The following is a 19498-nucleotide window of genomic DNA, read 5'->3' as shown; positions in this document are numbered from 1 at the left end:
CCAGTTTTTATCTGAAAATATTTCCATTTTCAAAATAATCCTGAATGTGCTCTCGAATGTCCTTTCGCAGATGCCTCCATGACAGAGTTTCCAAGCAGTGTAATATAAAGAAAGCTTTATCTACGTGAGATGAATAAATCTAGTAAAAACCAGAATCACAGAAAGCATCTTTCCACTTTTTATGTGAAGATATTTCCATTTTCACCATAGTCCTGAATGTGCCCCCAAATGTCCCTTCATGGATCCGTCCATGCCAGAATTTCCAAGCTGTGTCATGTAAAGAAAGCTTTATCTATGTGAGATGAATAAACATAGTAAAAATCAGATTCACAGAAAGCTTCTTTCCAGTTTCTATCTGAACGTATTTCCTTTTTCACCATAAGCTTCACAGCTCTCCTGAATATCTCTTTGCACGCTAAACATAAACATTGTTAGAAAACTGTTCAGTGAAAAGAGAAGTTTTACTGAGCGAGAGCAATTAACACGATGCATAACAATTTCACAGAAAGCATCCTTCTGGTTTTTATTGGAATATATTTCTTTCTCCAATATTCAAAAAAACGTTCCCAAATGTCCTTCCTTAGATTCCACAGGAGCAGTGATTTCGAACTGCTCAATCCAAAGAATGGTTTAACTCTATGAGGTGAATACACACATCATAAAGCAGTGGCTCAGAAAACTTCTCTCCAGTTTTCATCAGAAGACATTTTCTTGCTCACCACAGGCATCCGGGCGCCACTTAATATAACTTCGCAGATTCCTCAAAGACAGGGTTTCCAAACTGGGCAATGTAGAGGAAGCTTTAACTCTGTGAAATGAATGCACATATCAGAGAGCGTTTCTTGGAACATTTCTTTCTGGGTTTTACTTGAGGATAGTTCACTTTTCACCATAGTCTTCAATGCACTCCGAAATATCACTTTTTCCGTTTTACAGAAACAGTATTCAAACACTACCTTATGAGAAAAGAGGTATAACTACCTGAGTGGAATGCACACATCACAAAGCAGTTTCTCAGAAAGCTTCTGTGCGGTAATTATCTGAAGATATTTCCATTTTCACCAGAGTCCTGAATGTGCTCCCAAATGTCCCTTCACGAATCCGTTCATGACAGAGTTTCCAAGCTGCATAATTTAAAGAAAGCTTTATCTATGTGAGATGAATTCAGATATCACAGAGCAGTTCCGTAGAAAGTTTCTTTCCAGTTTTTGTCTGAGGCTCTTTTCCTTTCCACCGTAGGTGTCAATATACTCCCGGATATCCCTTGGTACCTTATTCACCAAAAGGGTTTTCCCGATGCTGTATGAGAAGAGACGTACAATACTGTGAGTGAAATGCACATGTCACAAAGCAGTTCCTCAGAAAGCTTCTCTCTAGCTTCTATCTGAACATATTTCCTTTCTCACTGTAAGACTCAAAGTGCTTCCAAATATCCCTTCGTACACTAAACATAAACAGTGTTAGAAAACTCTTCAATGAAAAGGGAAGCTTAACTGAGTGAAAGGATTTCACACAACACATAGCAGTTTCACAAAGCTATCTTCTGGTTTTCATCTGAGTGTATTTATTACTCCATATTCCAAAGAACGGTCTCAAATGTCCTTCCTGAGATACCACAGAAACAGTGATTTCAAACTGCTCAATCCAAGGAATGGTTTTACACTATGAGATGAATACACACATCACAAAGCAGTTGCTCAGAAAAGATCTCTCCAGTTTTCATGGGAAGACATTTCCTTTCTCACCACAGGCCTCCGGGGCACCACTTAGTGTCCCTTCGCATATTCATCAAAGACAGAGTTTGCAAACGTGACAATGTACAGTACACTTTAATTCTGTGAAGTGAATGCACATATCAGAGAGCAGTTTCTTGGAATGCTTCTTTCTGGGTATTACTTGAGCATAGTTCACTTTTCACCATAGTCTTCAATGTACTCCAAAATATCACTTTTTCGGATTCACAGGAACAGTGTTCAAACACTGCCTGATGAGAAAATATGTATAATTCCCTGAGTGGAATGCACACATCACAAAGCAGTTTCTCAGAAAGCTTCTCTGCAGTAATCTGAGGATATTTCCATTTTCACCAGAGTCCTGAATGTGTTCCCAAATGTCCCTTCACGGATCCGTCCATGACAGAGTTTCCAAGCTGCATAATGTAAGGAAAGCTTCATCTATGTCAGATGAATACACATATCACAGATCAGTTTCACAGAAAGCTTCTTTCCAATTTTGTCTGAGGCTAGTTCCTTTTTCACCATAGGCGTCAATAAGCTGCCGAATATCCCTTGGTACTTTTTAGTCCATAATGTTTTCACGATGCTCTATGAGAAGAGAAGTATAACACTCTGAGTGGAATGCACACATCACAAAGCAGTTCCTCGGAAATCTTATCTCCATTTTCTATCTGAAGATATTTCCTTTTTCACTGTAAGCCTGAAAGCGCTCCCGAATATCCCTTCGCACTCTAACCATAAACAGTATGAAAACTGGTCAATGCAAGAGAGGCTTAACAGAGTGAGAGGGATTCACATGACACACAGAAGTTTCACAGAAAGCGTCCTTCTTGTTTTTATCTGAGGATATTTAGTTCTCCATATTGCAAAGAGCATTCCCAAATGTCCTTCCTCAGATTCCAAAGAAACAGTGATTTCAAACGGCTCAACCCAAAGAATGGTTTAACTCTATGAGATGAATACACATGTTGCTAAGCAGTTGCTCAGAAAGCTTCTCTCCACTTTTCAAAGGAAGACATTTTCTTCCTCACCACAGTCCACTGTGAGCCACTTAATATCCCTTCGCAGATTCCTAAAAGACAGAGTTTCCAAAATGGGCAATGTAGAGCAAGCTTTATTTCTGTGAAATCAATGCATATATCAGAGAGCAGTTTCTTGGAATGCTTCTTTCTGGGTTTTATTTGAGGAGAGTTCTCATTTCACCATAGTCTTCAATGCACTACAAAATATCACGTTTTTGGTTTTACAGGAACATTGTTGAAACACTGTCTTATGAGAAAACAGGTATATCTCCCTGAGTGGAATGCACACATCACAAAGCAGTTTCTCAGAAAGCTTCTCTCCAATTTTTATATGAAGAGATTTCCGTTTTCACCATAGGAGTGAAAGTGCTCCTGAATGTCCCTGAGCGGATCTGTCCATGACGGAGTTTCCAAACTGCGTAATATAAAGAAGGTTCTATCTGTGTGAGATGAATAAACATATCTATCACAAAGCAGTTTCCCAGAAAGCTTCTTTCTCGTTTTTGTCTGAGGATAATTCCTTTTTCACAATAACTGTCTATATACCCTGAATGTCTCTTGGTAGCTTTTTCTCCAAAAGGGACTCCCCAATCCTCTATGAGAAGAAACATATAACCCTGTGAGTGGAATGCACACGTCACAAAGCAACTTTTCAGAAAGCTTCTCTCTAGTGTCTATGCGAAGATATTTCCATTTTCACCATATCCCTCAAAGCACTCCCGAATATCCCTTCGCAGACTATACACGGTGTTAGAATACTTAGAATACTGCTCAATGAGAAGAGAAGCTTAACTGAGTGAATGAAATCACATGACCATGAGGAGTTTCACAGAAAGCTTTCTTCTGGTTTTCATCTGAGGATATTTCTTTCTCCATATTAAAAAGAGTGTTCTCAAATGTACTTCCTGAGTTGCCACAGAAACAGTGATTTCAAACAGCTCATTCCATGGAATGGTAAAACACTATGAGATGAATACACACATCACAAAGCCGTTGCTCAGAATGCTTCTCTTCAGTTTTCAATGGAAAACTTTTCCTTGCTCACCAATGGTCTACGGTCGCCACTTAATATCCTTTCATAGAATCCTCAAAGACAGACTTTCCAAACTGGGAAATGTAGAGTAAGCTTTAACCCTCTATAGTGAATGCAGACGTCAGAGAGCAGTTTCCTGGTACACTTCTTTTTGGGTTTTATTTCAGGAAAATTCACTTCTCATTGTACTTCCATTGGCTCAGAAATATTACATTTTCAGTTTTACAGGAACAGTGTTCAAAAACTGCCTTATGAGAAAAGAGATACAATACCCTGTGTGGAATGCCCATATCACAAAGCAGTTTCTCAGAAAGCTTCTATCCATTTTTTATCTGAAGATATCTCCTTTATCACCATAGGCCTGAATGTGCTCCCGAACACTCCTTCGCAGATCCATCCATGATGGAGTTTCCAAACTGCATATTATGAGGAAAGTTTTATCTATGTGAGATGAATAAACGTATCTATCACAAACAGTTTCACAGAAATCTTTCCAGTATGTGTATGAGGATATTTCCTTTTTCACCATAGCTGTCCATATTCTCCCGAATGTCCCTTGGTAGTTTTTTCTCCAAAAGGGATTCCCCAGTCCTCTATGAGAAGACAGGTATTATTCTGTGAATGGAATGCACACATCACAAAGCCGCTCCTCAGAAAGCTTCTTTCCAGTTTTTAATCTGAAGGTATTTCCTTTTTCACCCTAAGCCTCGATGTGTTCCAGTATATCCCTTTGCAGACTAAACAAAAACAGTATTAGAACACTGTTGAATGGAAACAGAAGCTTAACTGTGTGATCGGAATTCACACCACACAGAGCAGTTTCACAGAAAGCTTCCTTCTGGTTTCTATCTAAGGTTATTTCTTTTTCAGGATATTCTAAAGAGCGTTCCCAAATGTCCTCTCTCAGATTCCACAGAAACAGTGATTTCAAACTGCTCAATCCAAAGAATGATTTAACTCAATGAGCTTAATACAAACATCAAAAAAGGGTTGCTCAGAAAGCTTCTCTCCAATTTGCCATGGTAGACATTTCATTGCTCGCCACAGTCCTCTGGTTGCCACTTAATATCCCTTCACAAAATCCTGAAGACAGAATTTTGAAACTGGGACATATAGAGTAAGCTTTAACTCTGTGGAATGAATGTATATTGAGAGAGCAATTTCTTGGAATGCTATTTTCTGGGTTTTATTGGACAACATTTCACTTTTCGCCATAGTCTTCAATGTGCTCCGAATGTCACATTTTTAGTTTTACAGGAACAGTTTTCAAACAGTGCCTTATGAGAAGAAAGGTATAACACCCTGATTGGAATGCACACATCACCAAGCAGTCTCTCAGAAAGCTACTCTCCAGGTTTTATCTGACAATATTTCCTTTTTCACCATATCCCCTAATGTGATCCCGAATATCACTTCGCAGGTCCACCCATGACCAAGTTTCCAAGCTGTGTAATGTAAAGAAAGCTATATCTATGTGAGATGAATAAACATAGCAAAAAGCAGATAAAGAGAAAGCTTCTTTCCAGTTTTTATCTGAACATATTTTCTTTTTCACCATAGTCCTGAATGTCCTCCCGAATGTCCCTTCGTGGATCCATCCATGACAGAGTTTCCAAGCTGTGTAATGTAAAGAAAGCTCTATCTATGTGAGATGAATACACATATCACAGAGCAGTTTCATAGAAAGGTTCTTTCCAGTTTTTGTATGAGGCTATTTCCGTTTTCACCATCGTCATCAACATGCTCCCGAATATCACTTGGTACCTTTTTCTCCAAAAGGGTTTCATCGATGCTGTATGAGAAGAGAGGTAAAACACTGTGAGTGGAATGCACACGTCACAAAGCAGTTCCTCGGAAAGTTTTTCTCCAGTTTCGGTCTGAACATATTTCCTTTTTTACCATAAGCCTTGAAGTGCTCCCAAATATCCCTTCACATGCTAAATATAAACAGGGTTAGAAAACTACTCAATGAAAAAAGAGGCTTAAGTGAGGGAGAGGAATTAAGACAAGACAGAGCAGTTTCACAGAAAGCTTCCTTCAGAATTTTATCTGAGGATATTGCTCCAAATTCTAAGGAGCATTCCCAAATGTTCTTCCTCAGATTCTACAAAAACACTGATTTCAAACTGCTCAATCCAAAGAATGGTTTAACTCTATGAGATAAACATACATATCACAAAGCAGTTGCTCAGAATACTTCTCTCCAGCTTGCATCAAAAGATGTTTCATTGCTCACCACAAGACTCCGGGCGCCACATAATATACCTTCACAGATTCCTCAAAGACAGAGTTTCCAAACTGGACAACGTAGAGTAAGCTTTAACTCTGTGAAATGAATTCACATATCAGAGAGCAGATTCTTGGAATCCTTCTCTCCGGGTTTTATTTGAGGATATTTCACTTTCCGCCATAGTCTTTAAAGTGCTCCGAAATATCACTCTTTCGAATTTACAGGAACAGTGTTCACACACTGCCTTATGAGAAAAGAGGTACAACTTCCTGAGTGGAATGCACACATCACAACGCTGTTTCTCAGAAAGTTTCCCTCCAGTTTTTATCTGAAGATATTTGCTTTTTCACCATAGGCCTGAATGTGCTCCCAAATGTCACTTCGCGAATCCGTCCATGACGGAGTTTCAAAACTGCATAATAGAAGGAAAGTTTTATCTATGTGAGATGAGTAAACATATCTATCACAAAGCAGTTTAACAGAAAACTCCTTTCAGTTTTTGTCTGAGGATATTTCCTTTTTCACCATCGCCATCCATATACTCTCAAATGTCCCCTGGTAGCATTTTCTCCAAAGGGGATTCCCCAATCCTCTATGAGAAGAAAAGTATAACTCTGTGAGTGGAATGCACACGTCACAAAGCAGCTCCTCGGAAATCTTCTCTCCAGTTTCTATCTGAAGATATTTCCGTTTTCACCATAAGCCTCAAAGTGCTCCAGAGTACCCCTTAGCTGACTAAACTAAAACAGTGTTAGAATACTGCTCAATGAAAACAGAAGCTTATCTGTACAAGTGGAATTCACATGACACAAAGCAGTTTCACAGAAAGCTTCCTTCTGGTTTTTATTGGAGGGTATTTCTTTTTCAGAATATTCTTTACAGCGTTCCCAAGTGTCATTTCTCAAGTTCCACACAAAGAGTGATTTCAAACTGCTCAATCCAAAGAATGATTTAACTCTATGAGATGAATACACACATCACAAAGCAGTGGCTCTGAAAGCCTCTCTTCAGTTTTCAATGAAAGACATTTCCTTGCTCGCCGCAGGCCTCTGGTTGCCAATTAATATCCCTTTGCAGAATCCTCAAAAACAGACTTTTCAAACTGGGAAATGTAGAGAAATCTTTAACCCACTGAATGAATGCATATGTCAGAGAGCAGTTTCTTGAAATACTTCTTTCTGGATTTTATTTAAGGATATTTCACTTTTCGCCATAGTCTTCCATGCGCTCTGAAATATTACATTTTCAGTTTTACAGAAACAGTGTTCAAACACTGCCTTAGGAGAAAAGTGGTATAACTCCCTGAGTGGAATGCACACATCACAAAGCAGTTTCTAAGAAAGCCTCTATCCAGTTTTTATCTGCAGATATCTCCTTTTTCTCCCTAGGCCTGAATGTGCTCCCGAATGTCCGTTCATGGATCCATCCAAGGCAAAATTTTCAAACTGCGTAATATAAGGAAAGATTCATTTGTGTGAGATGAATAAACATACCTATCACAAAGCAGTTTCACAGAAATCTTCTTTCCAGTTTCTGTCTGAGGATATTTCTTTTTCACCATAGCCGTCCATATACTCCTGAATATCCCTTGGTAGCTTTTTCTCCAAAAGGGATTCCCCAATCCTCTATGAGAAGAAAGGTACAATTCTGTGAGTGAAACACACACGTCACAAAGCAGCCCCTCAGAAAGCTTCTCTCCAGTTTCTATCTGAAGATATATCCTTTTTCACCTTAAGCCTCAAAGCGCTCCCGAATATCCCCTTGCAGACTAAACAAAAACAGTGTTAGAATACTGCTCAATGAAAACAGAAGCTTAACTCTGTGAGTGGAATTCACAGGACACAGAGCAGTTTCACAGAAAGCTTCCTTCTGGTTTCTATCTGAAGTTGTTTCTTTTTCCGGATATTCTAAAGAGCGTTCCCAATGTCCTTTCTCAGATTCCACAGGAAGTGTGATTTCAAACTGCTCAATCCAACGAATGGTTTAACCCTATGAGATGAATAGAAACATCACAAAAGAGTTGCTTAGAAAGCTTCTCTCCAATTTTCAACGGAAGACATTTCCTTGCTCACCACAGACTTCCTGTTGCCACTGAATATCCCTTCACAGAATCCTCAAAGATAGACTTTCCAAACTGGGAATTGTAGAGTAAGCTTTAACTCTGTGAAATGAATGGACATATCAGAGAGTAGTTTCTTGGAATGTTTCTTACTGGGTTTCATTGGACGATATTTCATTTTCGCCATAGTCTTCAACGTGCTCTGATATCACATTTTTAGTTTTACAGAAACAGTGTTCAAACAGTGCCTTATGAGAAGAAAGGTATAAATCCCTGAGTGGAATGCACACATCACCAAGCAGTTTCTCAGAAAGCTTCTCTCCAGGTTTTATTTGATGATATTTCCTTTTTCACTATAGGCCTGAATGTGATCCCAAATATCCCTTCGCGGAACCATCCATGACGGAGTTTCCAAGCTCCGTAATGTAAAGGAAGCTTTATCTATGTGAAATGAATAAACATAGTAAAAAACATATTCACAGAAAGCTTCTTTCCAGTTTTTATCTGAACATATTTCCTTTTTCACCATACTCCTATATGTCCTCTCGAATATCCCTTTGTGGATGCGTCCATGACAGAGTTTCCAAGCTGTGTGATATAAAGAAAGCTTTATCTATGTGTGATGAATACACATATCACAGAGCAGTTTCATAGAAAGCTTCTTTCTAGTTTTTGTCTGAGGCTATTTCCCTTTTCACCATAGGCATCAACAAGCTCCTGAATATCACTTGGTACCTTTTTCTCCAAAAGGGTTTCCCCGATGCTGTATGAGAAGAGAAATATAACACTGTGAGTGGAATGCACGTGTCACAAAGCAGTTCCTCGCAAAGCTTCTCTCCAGTTTCGCTCTGAACATATTTCCTTTTTCACCGTAAGCGTCAAAGCACTCCCGAATATCCCTCCATACGCTAAACATAAACAGGGTTAGAAAACTTCTCAATGAAAAGAGAGGCTTAACTGAGTGAGAGGAATTAAGATGACACAGAGTAGTTTCACAGAAGCTTCCTTCTGAATTTTACCTGAGGATATTTTTTTCTCCATATTCTAAGGAGCGTTCCCAAATGTCCTTCCTCAGATTCTGCAAGAACAGTGATATCAAACTGCTCAATCCAAAGAATGGTTTAACTCTACGGGGTTAATGCACACATCACAAAGCTGTTGCTCAGAAAGTTTCTCTCCAGTTTTCAACGGAAGATGTTTGCTTAGTCACCACAAGCCTCCCGGCGCCACTTAATATCCCTTCACAGATTCCTCAAAGACAGACTTTCCAAACTGGGCAACATAGAGTAAGCTTTAATTCTGTGAAATGAATTCACATATCAGAGAGCAGTTTCTTGGAATGCTTCTTTCTGGGTTTTATTTCAGGATATTTCACTTTTAGCCATAGTCTTCAATGCGCTGGAAAATAACACCTTTATAGTTTTATAGGAACAGTGTTCAAACACTGCCTTATGAGAAAACAGGTATAACTCCCTGAGGGGAATGCACACATCACAAAGCAGTTCCTTAGAAAGCTTCTCTCCAGTTTTTCTCTGAAGATATCTCCTCTTTCCCCACAGACCTGAATGTGCTACTGAATGTGCCTTCGCGAATCCGTCCATGACGCAGTTTCAAAACTGCATAATAGAAACAAAGTTTTACCTACATGAAATGAACAGACATATCTATCACAAAGCAGTTTCACAGAAAGCTTCTTTCCAGTTTTTGTCTGAGGATATTTCCTTTTTCACCATAGCGATCCGTATACTCCCGAATGTCCCCTGGTATCTTTTTCTCCAAACAGGATTCTCCAATCCTCTATGAGAAGAGAAGTGTAATTCTGTGAGTGGAATGCACACGTCACAGTGCATCTCCTCGGCAATCTTCTCTCCAATATCTATCTGAAGATATTTCCGTTTTCACCGTAGACTTCAAAACGCTCCCGAGTATTACTGAGCTGACTAACCTAAAAGAGTGTTAGAATACTGCTCAATGAAAACAGAAATTTAACTGTGTGAGTGGAATTCACATGACCTAGAGCAGTTTCACTGAAAGTTTCCTTCTGATTTTTATCAGAGGGTATTTCTTTTTCAGCATATCCTGAAGTACGGTCCCAAATATCCTTTCTCAGGTTCCACAGAGAGAGTGATTTCAAGCAGCTCAATCAAAAGAATGATTTAATTCTATGAGATGAATACACACATCCCAAAGCAGTTGCTCCAAATGCTTCTCTCCAGTTTTCATCAAAAGACATTTCCTTTCTCAGCACAAGCCTCCAGGCACCACTTAACATCCCTCCACAGATTCCTCAAAGACATAGTTTCCAAACTGAACAACGTAGTGTGAGTTTTAACTCTCTGAAATGAATGCACACTGCAGAGAGTAGTTTGTTGGAACGCTTCTTTCCGGGTTCTTTTTCAGAATATTTCACTTTTCCCCACAGTGTTCAATGTGCTGCAAAATATCACTTTTTCAGTTTTACAGGAACAGTGTTCAACACTGCCTGATGAGAAAAGATGTATAACTCCCTGAGTGGATGCACACATCACAAAGCAGTTTCTCAGAAAGCTTCTCTCCAGTTTTTATCTAAAGATATTTCCTATTTCCTCACAGGATTGACTGCGCTCACGAATGGCCCTTCGCAAATCCTTCCATGATGCAGTTTCGAAACTGCGTAATAGAAAGAAAGTTTTATCTATGTGAGATGAATAGACGTATTTTTCACAAAGCAGTTTCACAGAAAGCTTCCTTCCAGTGTTTGTCTGAAGATATTTCCTTTTTCACCATAGTCATCCATATACTCCCGAATCTCCCCTGGTAGCTTTTTCTCCAAACGGGATTCCCAAATCCTCTATGAGAAGAAAAGTGTAGCTCTGTTAGTGAAATGCACTCATCACAAAGCAGCTCCTCCGAAATCTTCTCTCCAGTATCTATCCAAAGATATTTCCATTTACACCATAAGCCTCAAGACGCTCCCGAGTATCCCTTAGCTGACTAACATAACACTGTGTTAGAAAACTGATCACTGTAGCCTTGTAGTATAGTTTGAAGTCAGGTAGCATGATGCCTCCAGCTTTGTTCTTTTGACTTAGGATTGTCTTGGAGATGCGGGCTTTTTTTTGGTTCCATATGAACTTTAAAGCAGTTTTTTCCAATTCTGTGGAGAAACTCATTGGTAGCTTGATCGGGATGGCATTGAATCTGTAAATAACCTTGGGCAGTATGGCCATTTTCACAATATTGATTCTTTCTATCCATGAGCATGGTATGTTTTTCCATTTGTTTGTGTCCTTTTTTATTTCACTGAGCTGTGGTTTGTAGTTCTCCTTGAAGAGGTGCTTTACATCCCTTGTAAGTTGGATTCCTAGGTATTTTATTCTCTTTGAAGCAAATGTGAATGGAAGTTCATTCATGATTTGTCTCTCTGTGTGTCTGTTACTGGTGTATACGAATGCTTGTGATTTTTGCACATTAATTTTGTATCCTGAGACTTTGCTGAAGTTGCTTATCAGCTTATCAGATTTTGGGCTGAGACAATGGGGTTTTCTAAATATACAATCATGTCATCAGCAAAGAGGGACAATTTGACTTCTTCTTTTCCTAACTGAATACCCTTGATTTCTTTGTCTTTCCTGATTGCCCTAGCCAGAACTTCCAACACTATGTTGAATAGGAGTGGTGAGAGAGGGCATCCCTGTCTTGTGCCAGTTTTCAAAGGGAATTTTTCCAAAACAGCATGGTACTGGTACCAAAACAGAGATATAGACCAATGGAACAGAACAGAGTCCTCAGAAATAATACCACACATCTACAGCCATCTGATCTTTGACAAACCTGAGAGAAACAAGAAATGGGGAAAGGATTCCCTATTTAATTAATGTTGCTGGGAAAATTGGCTAGCCATAAGTAGAAAGCTGAAACTGGATCCTTTCCTTACTCCTTATACGAAAATTAATTCAAGATGGATTAGCAACTGAAATATTAGACCTAATACCGTAAAAACCCTAGAGGAAAACCTTGGTAGTACCATTCAGGACATAGGCATGGCCAAAGACTTCATGTCTAAAACACCAAAAGCAATGGCAGCAAAAGCCAAAATTGACAAATGGGATCTAATTAAACTAAAGAACTCCTGCACAGCAAAAGAAACTACCATCAGAGTGAACGGGCAACCTACAGAGTGGGAGAAAATTTTTGCAATCTACTCATCTGACAAAGGGCTAATATCCAGAACCTACAAAGAACTCAAACAAATTTACAAGAAAAAAACAAACAACCCCATCAAAATTGAGCAAAGGATGTGAACAGACAGTTCTCAAAAGAAGACATTCATACAGCCAACAGACACATGAAAAAATGCTCATCATAACTGGCCATCAGAGAAATGCAAATCAAAACCACAATGAGATACCATCTCACACCAGTTAGAATGGCGATCATTAAAAAGTCAGGAAACAACAGGTGCTGGAGAGGATGTGGAGAAATAGGAACACTTTTACACTGTTGGTGGGATTGTAAACTAGTTCAACCATTATGGAAAACAGTATGGCGATTCCTCAAGGATCTAGAACTAGATGTACCATAGGACCCAGTCATCCCATTACTGGGTATATACCCAAAGGATTATAAATCATGCTGCTATAAAGACACATGCACACGTATGTTTATTGCAGCACTATTCACAATAGCAAAGACTTGGAATCAACCCAAATGTCCATCAGTGACAGACTGGATTAAGAAAATGTGGCACATATACACCATGGAATACTATGAAGCCATAAAAAAGGATGAGTTTGTGTCCTTTGTAGGGACATGGATGAAGCTGGAAACCATCATTCTTAGCAAACTATCACAAAAACAGAAAACCAAACACCACATGTTCTCACTCATAGGTGGGAACTGAACAATGAGATCACTTGGACCCGGGAAGGGGAACATCACACACCGGGGCCTATCATGGGGAGGGGGGAGGGGGGGAAGGATTGCATTGGGAGTTATACCTGATGTAAATGACGAAGTGATGGGTGCTGACGAGTTGATGGGTGCAGCACAGCAACATGGCACAAGTATACATATGTAGCAAACCTGCACGTTATGCACATGTACCCTAGAACTTAAAGTATAATAATAATAATAAAAATTTAAAGAAAAATGAAAGAAAACTGATCAATGAAAACAGAAGTTTAACTGTGCGAGTGGACTTCACGTGACCTAGAGCAGTTTCATAGAAAGTTTCCTTCTGGGTTTTATCAGAGGTTATTTCTTTTTCAGTATATTCTTAAGAGCCACCCCAAATGTCCTTTCTGAGGTTCCACAGAAACAGTGATTTCAAACTGCTCAATCCAAAGAATGATTTAACTCTATGAGATGAATACGCACATCATGAAGCAGTTGTTCCAAAAGCTTCTCTCCAGTTTTCATCAGAAGACGTTTCCATTCTCACCACAAGACTCCGAGCATCACTTAATATCCCTTCACAGATTTCTCAAAGACAGAGTTTTCAAACTGGGCAACGTAATGTAAGCTTTAACTCTCTGAAATGAATGCACAAGTCAGAGAGCAGTTTCTTGGAACGCTTATTTCTGGGTTTTATTTCAGGTTATTTCACTTTTTGCCATTTTCTTCAATGCGCAGCAAAATATCACATTTTCAGTTTTTCAGGCACAGTGTTCAGACACTGTCTTATGAGAAAAGGGGTATTACTCTCTGAATGGAATGTACACATCACAAAACATTTTCTCAGAAAGCTTCTCTCCAGCTTTTACTTGAAGATATTTCCTATTACCCCACCGGCCTCAATGTGCTCCCTATTGTCCCTTCATGAATCCATCCATAACACCATTTCAAAACTGCGTAATAGAAAGAAAGTTTTATCTATGTGAGATGAATAGACATATCTATCACAAATCAGTTTCACAAAAACCTTTCCAGTTTTTGTCTGAGAATATTTCCTTTTCAACCATAGATGCCCGTATACTCCCAAATGTCCCCTGGTATCTTTTCCTCAAAACGGGATTCTTCAATCCTCTATGAGAAGAAAAGTATAACTCTGTGAGTGGAATGAACAACTCCCATGGCAGCTCTTCGGAAATCTACTCTCCAGTGTCTATCTGAAGATATTTTCGTTTTCACCATAAGCCTCAAAGTGCTCCCGAATATCCCTTAGCTGACAAACCTAAAACAGTGTTAGAACACTGCTCAATGAAAAGAGAAGCTTAACTGTGCGAGTGGACTTCATGTGACCTAGAGCAGTTTCACAGAAACTTTCCTTCTGCTTTTTATCAGAGTGTATTTCTTTTTCAGCATATTCTTAAGAATGATCCCAAATATCCTATCTCAGGTTTCACAGAAACAGTGAATTCAAGCTGCTCAATGGAAAGAATGATTTAACTCCATGAGATTAATACACACAAGCAGTTGCTCCAAAAGCTTCTGTCCAGTTTTCATTGGAAGACGTTATCTTTCTCACTACAAGCCTCCAGGTGACACTAAATATCTCTTCACAGATTCCTGAAGGACAGAGTTTCCAAACTGGGCAGCGCAGTGTAAGCTTTAATTCCCTGAAATGAATGAACACATGGGAGAGCAGTTTCCGGAATGCTTCTTTCTGGGTTTTATTTGAGGATATTGCACTTTTCATCATAGTCTTCAAAGAACTGCAAAATATCACTTTTTCAGTTTTACGGGAAATGTTTTCAAACCTGCCTTATGAGAAAAGAGGTATAACTCCCTGAGTGGAATCCACACATCACAAAGCACTTTCTCAGAAAACTTCTCTCCAGTTTTTATCTGGAGATATCTCCTATTTCCCTAAAGGCCTGTATGTGCCCCCGAAATTCCCTTCGTGAATCTGTCCATGATGCAGTTTCAAAACTGGGTAATAGAAAGAAAGTTTTATCTATGTGAGATGAATAGACATATCTATCCCAAAGCAGTTTCACAGAAAGCTTCTTTCCAGTTTTTGTTTGAGTACATTTCCTTTTTCACCATAGCCATCTGTATACTCCCGAATGTCCCCTGGTAGCTTTCTCTCCACACGGGATTCCCCAATCCACTATGAGAAGAAAAGTATAACTCTGTGAGTGCAATGCACACGTCACAAATCAGATCCTTGGAAATCTTCCCTCCAGTATCTATCTGAAGATATTTCCATTTTGACCATAACCCTCAAAGTGCTCCCGCGTATCCCTTAGCTGACGAACCTCAAACAGTGTTAGAATACTGCTCAATGAAAACAGAAGCTTAACTGTCTGAGTGGACTTCACGTGACCTAGAACAGTTTCACAGAAAATTTCCTTCTTGTTTTTATCGAAGGGTATTTCTTTTTCAGCATATTTTTAAGAGTGTTCCAAAATGTCCCTTCTCCGGTTCCACAGAAACAGTGATTACAAACTGCTCAATCCAAAGAATGATTTAACACTATGAGGTGAATACACACATCACAAAGCAGTTGCTCTGAAAGCTTCTCTTCAATTTTCATTGGAAGACGTTTCCTTTCTCACCTCAAGCCACCAGGCGACACTTAATATCCCTTCACAGGTTTTTCAGAAAAAGAGTTTCCAAACCGGGCAAAATAGTGTGAGCTTTACTTCTCTGAGATGAATGCACACATAAGAGGGCAGTTTCTTGGAACATTTCTTCCTGGGTTTTATTTCCGGATATTTCACTTTTCACCATATTCTTCATTGCACTACAAAATATCCCTTTTTCAGATTTACAGGAACAGTGTTCAAAGACTGCTTTATGAGAAAATAGGTAGAACTCACTGAGTGGAATGCCCACATCACAAAGTTGTGTCTTGGAAAGCCACTTTCCTGTTTTTATCTGAAGAGATTTCCTACTTCCCCACAGGCCTGAATGTGCTCTCAAATGTCCCTTCGCGAATCCATCCATGACACAGTTTCAAAACTGAGTAATAGAAAGAAGGTTTTATCTATGTGAGATGAATAGACCTATCTATCACAAAGCAGTTTCACAGAAAGCTTCTTTCCAGTTTTTGTGTGAAGATACTTCCTTTTTCACCATAGCCGTCCATTTACTACCGAATATCTTCTGGTAGCTTTTTCTAAACGGGATTCCCCCATCGTCTATGAGAATAAACATATAACTCTGCAAGTGGAATGCATACGTCACAAAGCAGCGCCTTTGAAATCGTCTTTTCAGTATCTATCTGAAGTTATTTCCGTTTTCACCGTAAGCCTCAAAGTGCTCCCGAGTATCCCATAGCTGACTAACCTAAAACAGTGTTTGAATACTGCTCAATGAAAACAGAAGCTTAACTGTGTGAATGGACATCATGTGACCTAGAGAAGTTTCACAGAAAGTTTCCTTCAGGTTTTTATAGGAGGGTATTTGTTTTTCAGCATATTTTGAAGAGCGTTCCCAAATGTCCTTTCTCAGGTTCCACAGAAACAATGATCACAAACTGCTCAGTCCAAAGAATGATTAAACTCTATGAGATGAAATCACACATCGCAAAATACTTGTTCCTAAAGCTTCTCTCCAGTTTTCATCGGAAGACGTTTGTTTTCTCACCACAAACTTCCGGGCACCACTTAATATCCCTTCACAGATTCCTTCAAGACAGAGTTTCCAAACTGGGAAATGTAGTGTAAGCTTTAACTCTCTGAAATGAATGCACATGTCAGAGAGCAGTTTCTTAGAATGGTTCTTTCCTGGTTTTATTTCAGGATATTTCACTTTTCTCCCTAGTGTTCAAAGCGCTGCCAAATATCACTTTTTCAGTTTTACAGGAACAGTGTTCAAACATTGCCTTACGAGAAAAGAGGTATAACTCCCTGAGTGGAATGCACATATCACAAAGCAGTTTCTCAGAAAGCTTCTCTCCAGTTTTCTTCTGAGATATTTCCTATTTCCCCACAGACCTGTATGTGCTCCCGAAATTCCCTTCGTGAATCCATCAATGATGCAGTTTCAAAACTGTGTAATAGAAAGAAAGTTTTATCTATGTGAGATTAATAGACATATCTATCACAAAGCAGTTTCACAGAAAACTTCTTTCCAGTTTTTGTCTGAGGCTCTTTCCTTTTTCACCATAGCCATCCATATACTCCCAAATGTACCCTGGTAACATTTTGTCCAAACGAGATTCCCCAATCCTCTATGAGAAGAAAAGTATAACTCTGTAAGTTGAATGCACACATCACAAAGCAGCTTCTCAGAAAACTTCTCTCCAGTATATATCTGAAGATATTTCCATTTTCACGGAAGTTTCAAAGCACTCCCACATATCCCTTAGCTGACTAACCTAAAACAGTGTTACAATACTGCTCAATGAATACCAAAGCTTAACCGTGCGAGTGGAATTCCCATAACATAGAGCAGTTTAACAGATAATTTCCTTCTGGTTGTTATCAGAGGGTATTTCTTTTTCAGCATATCCTTAAGAGCTTTTCCAAATGTCCTTTCTCCGGTTCCACAGAAACAGTGATTTTAAACTGCTCTATCCAAGGAATGATTTACCTCTATGAGATGAATACACACATCACAAAATAATTGCTCTGAAAGTTTCTCTCCAGTTTTCTTTGGAAGACATTTCCTTTCTCACCACAAACCGCTGTGCGCCTCTTAATATCTCTTCAAACATTCCTAAAAGACAGAGTTTCCAAACGGGGCAACATAGTCTAAGCTTTAACTCTATGAAATGAATGTAGATGTGAGAGAGCAGTTTCTCAGAACACTTATTTCTGAGTTTTATTTCGGGATATTTCACTTTTCGCCAAAGTGTTCAATGCGTTGCAAAATATCACTTTTACAGTTTTTCAGGAACAGTGGTCAAACACTGCCTTATGAGAAAAGACGTAAAACTCCCCGAGTGGAATGCATATATCACAAAGCAGTTTCTCAGAAAGCTTCTCTCCACTTTTTATCTGAAGATATCTACTATATCCCCACAGGCCTGAATGTGCTCCCAAATGTCCCTTTGCGAATCCGTCCATGACGCAGTCTCAGAATTACATAATAGAAAGAATGTTTTATCTATGTGAGATGAATAGACATCTATCACAAAGCAGTTTCACAGAAAGCTTCTTTCCAGTTTTTGTCTGAGGATATTTCCTTTTTCACTGTAGCCATCCATATACTCCACAAAGTCCCCTTGTAGCTTTTTCTCCAAACGGGATTCCTCAATCCTCTCTGAGAAGGAAAGTATAACTCCCGAAGTGGACTGCACACGTCACAAAGCAACTCCTCGGAGATCTTCTCTCCAGTGTCTATCTGAAGATATTACCATTTTCACTGTAAGAATCAAAGTGCTCCCGAGTATCCCTTGGCTGACTAACATAAAACAGTGTTAGAATACTGCTCAATGGAAACAGAAGGCTAACTCTGCGAGTGGACTTCACATGACCTATAGCAGATTCACAAAAAGTTTCCTTCTGGTTTTTATCAGAGGGTATTTATTTTTCAGCATATTCTTAAGAGCATTCCCAAATGTGCTTTCTCAGGTTACACAGGAACAGTGATTTCAAACTGCTCAATCCAAGTTAATGATTTAACTCTATGAGATGAATACACACATCACAAAGTATTTGTTCCAAAAGCTTCTGTCCAGTTTTCATAGGAAGACATTTCCTTTCTCACTGTAAGCCTCTGGGCGCCACTTAATATTCCTTCCCAGATTCCTCAAAGACAGAGTTTCCAAACTGGGCAACGTATTGTAAGCTTTCACAGTGTGAAATGAATACTCACGTCGGAGAGCAGTTTCTTGGAACACTTCATTCTGGGTTATATTTAAGGATATTTCACTCTTTGCCATTGTCTTCATTGACCTGCAAAATATCACTTTGTAGTATTACAGGAAAAGTGTTCAAACACTGCCTTATGAGAAAAGAGGTATGCTCCCAAAGTGGAATGCACACATGACAGAGCAGGTTCTCAGAAAAGTTCTCTCCAGTTATTATCTGAAGATATCTGCTATTTCCCAAAGGACTGAATGTGTTCCTGAATGTCCCTTCGCAATTCCGTCCATGATGCAGTTTCAAAACTGTGTAATAGAAAGAAAGATTTATCTATGTGACATATATAGACATATCTATCACAAAGCAGTTCCACAGAAAGCTTTTTCCACTTTTTGTCTGAGGATATTTCCTTTTTCACCATAGCTGTCCATATAATCCCCAATGTCTCCTGGTAGCTTTTTCACCAAACGGGATTCCCCAAGCCTTTATAAGAAGAAATGTATAACTCTGTGAGTGGAATGCACACATCACAAAGCGACTTCTCAGAAATCTTCTCTTCAGTATCTATCTGAAGATATTTCCGTTTTCACCGCAAGACTCAAAGCGCTCCTGAGTATCCCTTCGCTGACTAACTTGAAACATTGTTAGAATACTGCTCAATGAAAACGGAAGCTTAACTGTGCATGTGGAATACACGTGACCTAGGGCATTTTCACGGAAAGTTTCCACGTTTCATTCT

Source organism: Macaca mulatta, chromosome 13 (genome assembly GCF_049350105.2).
Source record: "Macaca mulatta isolate MMU2019108-1 chromosome 13, T2T-MMU8v2.0, whole genome shotgun sequence".
NCBI classification, from domain to species: Eukaryota; Metazoa; Chordata; class Mammalia; order Primates; family Cercopithecidae; genus Macaca; species Macaca mulatta.
Note: the sequence above shows the minus strand (reverse complement) of the source record.